Source organism: Hordeum vulgare, chromosome 3H, assembly GCF_904849725.1.
Source record: "Hordeum vulgare subsp. vulgare chromosome 3H, MorexV3_pseudomolecules_assembly, whole genome shotgun sequence".
Lineage (NCBI taxonomy): Eukaryota > Viridiplantae > Streptophyta > Magnoliopsida > Poales > Poaceae > Hordeum > Hordeum vulgare.
In genome coordinates, this window is record NC_058520.1 from 357,348,760 (window position 1) to 357,356,725 (window position 7,966).

Sequence of the window (7,966 nt, forward strand, 5' to 3'; positions counted from 1 at the left end):
CAAGGAGTTAGTTGCACCATCACCGTCGTTGTAATATGGGCAGTGGTTGGTTGAGTGTGCGGTTCTAGGAGGCCGAGTTGGTCTCCGATATCTCTTCAAAAACTGGAGGGTGATCTATCCGGTCTACATGTTGCCCCGTGAAGAGGTGTTGACCTCGGCCATGGGAGCGTCTACCCCGCCTTCAACATTGGATGTTAGCGGCGGGGGATTGGGTTCACACTCCTTTGTCCCAATTTGGACAAGGGAGGAGGTGGACTCTACCACTGAGGCTGTAAGGGGAACCCAGGTGCTAGCATGGAGGGTAATTCTCGTGCGAGGAGATGACACTAGTCCATGATAGAATGAGGTGGCCTATGAAAAGGTGTGAACGATGTTAAAGCCAGACTAGAACCGAGGTACATCATAAAAACAAGGTTTGCAAAAAGCTTACTTCCGTGGTGCGGGATTAACCCGACGAGGTCGGTTTGAAGGCCACAAATCTTTCGAAGGCTCCTCAGGTGGAATGGGAGCCTAGTTGATAGGCGCCAAGGCTTGATGTGGTGTTGAGTTACCTTGCATGTTCCGATGTTTGGTGGTCTTGTCTAGAGCACGCGGCTCATCAGGATCCGAGATGGATGTCGCGCTTGTTGTTGATCGGCTCACCTGACTCCAGTGATGGGTTGTTGATCTCGACATGTCGGTCTCCAGTTATAGGATCGAAAGTATATCTAAAGGGGGTGATTAGACTACTTGACATGATAAAACTTAGCCTTTTCGCAATTTTAGTTGTGGGCCAGTTTTAGCAATTATGACTAGTCAATTTCACCCTACACATGCACATCTAAGAGTATAGTAGCGGAAAGTAAGACATGCAAATGTAAAGTAGAGGGTACGGTAGGGAGATCAAACGCAAAGGTTGACATGGCAATTTTTGGCATGGCTCCAATAGGTGGCGCTATCATACGTTCATGTTAGTGTAGACTTCAACCCACAGAGGGTAACCTCTGCGAGAGTCCACGGAGGGCTCCACCCACAAGGGGTCCATGAATAAGAGGCCTTGTCTATTTCACCACGGCTTCTGTTCACACAGGACTAGCCTCACGCATGGTAGATCTTCACGAAGTAGGCGATCTCCTTGCCCTTACAAACATCTTGGTTCAACTCCACAAGACGAAGTAGGAGGCTCCCAAGCAGTGGCGGAGCCAACGCCAGGCTACCCTGGGCACTTGCCCAGGCTCGCTGGACACTAGCAGCAGCAATAGGTATATTAAATAAAGGCCTAAACTGATATGTAACTTACTCTACCCGGGTAAAAAAAATTGGGCCTTAGTTTCTCTCACATAAACAGGCTAATCAACCCAACAATTAACAAGCCAGACAATTACGTGGTTGTCCAGGCTGTCGAAACAAGGACTACTGTTGGTGTCTCTTCGTTTTTCACAGGCGACACAATCATACGATGGATCACGCAACTGCTGGTGGCTAAACCCTAGACGGATGGACGCACTCCCGACGCTCGGCGCCGGCCGCTGGCGGCAAGCGACGCAAGGCTCCGAGCCCCCGACGCAGCTCATCCCCTCCTTCCTCTCATTCGGCTTCAGCTTCCTAGTTCCTTCGGTAAGAAATATCCATGAAAATTAGGGCCAACCAGTACTGGAGCCAACTGACCAACGATCTCTCATGTCTCATTTATAGAGTCTGAATAGTTGGGAAGTAGAAAATACTGATCGAGGTAAGTATACATATGTGGTAGCCGTCAGCAGTCTGAATAGTTATACATATGCAAATGATATTGATGTTGCTAGTGGCCAGTTCTTATTTACCTGTTTAGCAACTAAGTTCAAACTTTATCATTAAATTTTAGAGATCACGAGGTTTTTGGTTGATAGAGCAAGCACTGAAAATGTGAATGGTGTGCAACCGGAAGTAGAAGTGGAGGCACGACCACCTCCTAGCATTGCCAATGAATTTAATCCAAATGATATTGAGCGTGATCCAGGAAAGAGGAAACAAATTAGTGAGTATCCTCCTAATATTCAAGCTCAAGTGAGAAGAGCATATGTATTGAAGGGTGCAATGCAACCAGATTTGAATAAATTTCCTCGTACTGAATTTGGAAGTTCACGTACATCAAGAGCATTTTCTAAATCTTGGTATAAAAAACATCCATGGATTGGATACAGCGAGTGGAAGAAAGCAGCTTATTGCTTTTATTACTTTCTCTTTAAGCAACCTGGAAGGGCTGAGCACTTTGGTTATGAAGTATTTACCAAAGAAGGATTTACAGATTGGAAGCATGCATCTAAAGCCTTCAAAGATCATATTGGTGGTCCTGCTAGTAAGCACAACTCTTGCGTCAAGCATTATGATGATTATAGTAATCAAAGACAAAGTGTGGCAAGCAACCTTGCTAGAGCAAGCAAGGAATCCGAAGAAATGTATAAGATCCGCTTGACTTGTTCTGTGAGTTGTTCAAGATATCTCATCGCACAAGGCTTGGATTTTCGTGGACATGACGAATCCTCTACTTCTCTGAACAAAGGAAACTTTAGAGAGATGATAGATTTACAAAAAAACTAAAAATGAACAAGTGAGAGATGCTTTTGACTGTGGTGCAAGAAATTGCACAATGACATCTGGTGACATTCAAAAGGAGCTTGCAATGTGTTGTGCAGATGAATTTACCAAGAGGATCATGGCAGAGCTTGGTGATAAACAATTCTCTCTGCTTATTAATGAATCACGTGATATATCTGTTAAAGAGCAAATGGCGGTGATGTTGAGGTTAGTAATTTCACTTTCTTTCATTATTTGTTTGTCATTTATTTTCTATGTTGTCAACTAACCTTGTTTTTTATATAGGTTTTTGAATGACAAAGGAAAGGTTATTGAACGATTTATTGCTTTGTACCATGTCAAAGATACTACATCTGAAGCACTAAAGAATGCTATTTATGGTATTCTTGATCATTATAAGTTATCTATTTCAAGGATACGAGGGCGAGGATATGATGGTGCTTCAAATATGAGAGGCGAGTTTAATGGTTTGCAGAAAAAGATCATAGATGAAAACCCCTTTGCTTTATATGTTCATTGTTATGCCCATCGTTTGCAGTTGGTGGTTGTCTCTATTGCTAGTAGTTGCTCATCTATTCATGATTTCTTTGAGTACACCTCCTTAATTGTGACCACAACAACTACATCTTGCAAGAGAAGGGATGCATTGGCAGAGGCACAACACCAAGATATTCTGGATAGACTTGAGAGTGGTGAGATATGTACAGGAAGGGGCTTGCACCAATCAACTACCCTTGCTAGGCCAGGTGATACTAGATGGGGTTCCCATCATACTACCTTGCTTTGTTTGAATCAAATGTGGTCCTCCGTGTTACAGGTGCTTAGTACGGTTGGTGAACATGGACGTGGGCCATCTCAAGCAGCGGGTTTGATAGAAAAATGGAGAGCTTTAAATTTTCTTTCATTCTAAAACTTATGTTGAAGTTGTTTGGCATCACAAATGAGCTCTCAAAAGTCTTGCAAAGAAAAGATCTTAATATTGTGCTTGCCATGGAATTAGTGGATGATGTCAAAACTCGGCTGGCAACACTAAGAGAGAGTGGTTGGGATGATTTATTTTGTGATGTTCAAGAATTTTGTGTTGCTAATAGTATTCCAGTGCCAAACATGGATGAAGTAATACTAGTTCGTGGTCACTCAAGGAGAGCACGGAGGACTACCACTAATCTTCATCATTACCGTGCAGAGATTTTTTATGTTGCTATTGATAAAATTTGCGTGGATATGGATCACCGCTTCAGCGAAGGAGCTAATGGCGTTCTTGATTGCTTCTCATGTCTTGACCCGAATAATTCTTTCTCAAAGTTTAACATTGATAAGCTTGCGCGTCTTGCTGAAATTTATCATGATGACTTTTCCACTGATGATCGTGGAATAATTAGAGAGCAGCTTCTCACTTATATAAGTCAAGTGAAAAGGCATGCTTATTTTTCTACTTGTGATGATGTTCAAAGTTTGGCCGTGAAGATGGTTGAAACTGGGAAACATTTGGTATGTCCATTGGTATACAAACTTATTGAGTTGGCTTTGATATTGCCGGTGTCAACTGCATCTGTTGAGAGAGCTTTTTCGGCAATGAAAATTATCAAGACTAAACTGCGTAGCAAGATCAATAATGAGAGGTTCAATGACTTGATGATATGTTACACCGAGAGAGAGTTATTCAAGTCAGTTGATGATAAGGATATTATTCGAACATTTACTGCAATGTGGTCTCGAAAAGGGCACTTGCCTCATAATTTTCTTTAGTGCATTATCGGTATGTTCAATTTGACCATCTCTATTCCTTAAGCTTTTGATTTCACATCTCAAAACTAAATTTATTTAATTACAAATCCATTTTTTATATCGCACTCCCTTCTAGGCTAATTATATGTCTCTTTTCCTTACAAATGGTATGGATAGATTTACTTTTGCTCACAACATGGCGAGTTCGCCTCTATGTAAGGTAGGCTATGTATCTTTTGTTCTCATGTCTCAACTTTATTTGGTCTATGAAGCGGATAATGATATTTTAGGTCAGTTTAAAATTAAATTATGTATGACTAGGCTTAACTTGGTGGTATACTGCATGTTGTGTATTTGACTAGCCGATTTTTTATTTTTAGATTATACACTTAGGCTTAACTTGCCGAGGCTCCATAAAATTTCTGGCACCACCACTGCTCCCAAGCGACACCTAACCAATATAGGAGGCACCACCCTCCAAAAGGTAATAGATGCGGTAGAACGATGAACTCCTTGCTCCTGTGCTTCTAAAGATAGTCTCCCCAACACTCAGTCACTCTCTCACAGATTTGGCATGGGTAGGAGAGACTCATCTTGTGGAAAGCACCTTGGGGAGGCTAGAAATCAAGGTTCAAATGGTTGGAATGGAATCTCTTGATCTCAACACATGAGTACGTGGCTCTCTCTCAGAAAAATGGATCTGGAAAGTGTAAGTGTGTTCTGAGTGCTTCCTCTACGAATGAGAGGTAGGTGGAGGGGTATATACACGCATCCCCCAAAATCCAACCGTTACAACATTATTGCCCAACTCGGTAACACCGAAATGAATTTTGGTGGTACCGAGTTGCACTAAATGTGGCAACTTTTGAATTCACGATGAGACCGATATAGGAATATCGGTGGTACCGATACGATGACCTAGACCAGTTTCCAAATCTCGGTGAGACCGATTTCAAACTTGGAAAATCCGATTCTTGAAATCTTCTCAACAAAAAGTTGGTCACTGAATCTCGGTGGCACCGATGTGAAAGTTGGTGGTACCGATATGGTAGGGTTTGGTATAGGATCTATCAAGTGTAAAATCGGTAGGGTTGAATGGAAATAGTTGGTGGCACCGATTTTGCTAATATGGCTTCGGACAAAGATATTTTGTGGGAGAATGGCTGAGTATTTTTGGTGGCTACCTCTAAGCACTTGAGCAACCAATTCATCATAATACCTCACCCCCTTTTAATAGTATTGGCTTCCCTATGGACTCAAAGTGATTTCTCACAAATGTAAAATGTACAATCTTCTTGCTTGAAGCTTGAGCCAATCCTATTCCTTTCCTTGCATCAAGGGTCATCTCCTCACAATCATATAACCAAGGCATCTTTGAACTTTTCTGAAATATACTTGGATAAGATCATTAGTCCAATGATGTATATGTTGTGATTAATTACCAAAACCACATTAGGGAGCAATTGTGCTTTCACCAGTGCTGGATCGAGCGTCCAAGCCATGCTCACCTTGTCTAATAGGCTCAGTGTTGTTGGCCCGAATGACCATGTCAGTGGAGGCCCTTGCATGCTTGGTCTTGACTAGGCCCGAGGACTTGTCCACGGACAGAAGTTGGGACATAATGGGAGCTTGTGGGTCCTTGGGTTGGGGAGCATGCGAGTTGACCTCAACTGAGAAGGAAAACCACTTGTGCACTACATCAAGACAGAAGGATTTTATTAGCTCAACATGCCAAGTTTTATCAACACCTCTAATAAAAGGAGTAATACGTTGTCATACCTGGTTGGGTCGATGGTACTTCTAGTAGCCGGTGTCATCCTTGTCGGCCTTGAAGGTCTCAGTCTTCCCCCTAAACAAGAGGGGTTGCATCTTATGCACATATACTTTCCCGTTAAGGTGAACTTGGATGGCCCGGGTGGTATCATCCTCCACGGTGTACACCTACATGGGGCGAGCTCGGGCTTGGAGGGGTTGTACACTGCAGCTTAGAGCCACGTACATCACATTGACTAGGGTGACCTCCTTTCGGATGAAGTAGGCCACCAACTACATAAGCTTTATTACCTCGGGTTTTTCCTCCTAGGTAATGTTCTCGGGGTTCAAGGAGTGTAGCTCGGATGGAGGAGTAGCAGTGAAGGCACAAGCGACCCCTTCTCACGCAAGATTGGTTAGTGGTACATCTGAGATGTAAAACCACTCTTTCTGCCATTTCTTCACCGTGTTAATGAACTTTACTTCCAGCCATCAGGAGCCCGGAACCTTGCTCATCATTTCCGCCCCGCATTAGGTCGGCTCCTCATTGTTGGTATGCATCTTGACGTGGAAGTACTTGCACTAGAATGCAAAATTGGGCTCACAGTAAAGAAATGTCTCGCAGAAAGTGACAAAGCACGCTATATCGATAATGGAGTTGGGTGCTAAATGACGAATTTGGAGGCCATGGAAGTGAAGGATCCCCTAAGGAAAGGATGAATGGGGAATCCCAAGCCCCGGAGGATACGGGATATAAAAAATACTTGTTCACCAGAACGGGGACGAAGAACCCTGGCTCAATGAGTGTCGTCTCCCGTGGTGAGATGGGGGAAAACCGAGGACACCTTCGATGACGGAAGGTACCCGGCGAACCTGAGCTTGGTGGTGTGCTTCTTGGTGACCATCGAGCACTGCCACAACCCACTCGTCTTAGGGGTCGTCTTGCTCTCGACGACTTTCTTTTGACCGTCCTTTGGGGGCTTCGCCACCGAAACATGGTTGCCAATACGTCTCCAAAGTATCGATAATTTATGAAGTATTAATGCCATATTTATCAATGCTTACAATATTTTTATATGATTTTGATGCACTTTATATAATTTAATTGTAACTAACCCAGACTGACAATGTTTTCAGCAAAATTACCATGGTGTTGTTTTTGTGTAGAAAATGAAAGTTCTCAGAATTTCTCGAAACTTTTTGATGATTTTTTCTGGAAATAATAAGAAATACTAGAGCAAATAACCATCGGAGGGGGGCCACCAGGTGCCCCCCAAGAGAATAGGGGGCACCCTGATGACTTGGGACCACCCCATGGATCTATTTGACGTGATTCCAATGCTAAAAAATCCTATATATCGAGAAACCCCAAAAGTTATCGTGGAACTTCTGCTCCGTTACTGCAAGCCTTTGTACCAAAGAAATCTCATCCGGGGCCCTGTTCCGGCACCTTGTCAGAGGGGGCAATCATCGCCGAAGGCTATCTTCATCATCCTGGTAGTCTCCATGACAAAGAGGGAGTAGTTCACCCTTGGGCTGAGGGTATGTACCAGTAGCTATGTGTTTGATCTCTCTCTCTCTCTCTATATATATATATATATATGGGGATTGACTATTCGTCACCCTGGGTGAAGAATGGTTATTCTTCACCCCCCCCCCCCCCTCTCTTTTCACATCAATGCATCGTAATTTTAATTTATGTTTCAATTTTTTTTCTTATTTCATACGTAAAAAGAGACCACAAGAAAATATAGTCACCATAAAAAATATTTTATGTCACGTAAAATTACAAACATAAAAACATAGTGTACAATATACATGAAATGCGATATATTTTCATTTTTTTACATCAAATTTTACGTAATTAATCAATATTAATGTAACTATTGTTATTTCAAATGTAATTTATTTATGAAACGGTCGTAAGATT

The 7,966-nt window shown here is 42.6% G+C and overlaps 1 pseudogene; it reads left to right on the forward strand.

Moving 5' to 3' along the window:
• The first annotated feature begins 1,476 nt into the window (after positions 1 to 1,476).
• LOC123441758 lies at positions 1,477 to 4,305 on the forward strand (annotated as a pseudogene).
• The last annotated feature ends 3,661 nt before the right edge of the window (positions 4,306 to 7,966 follow it).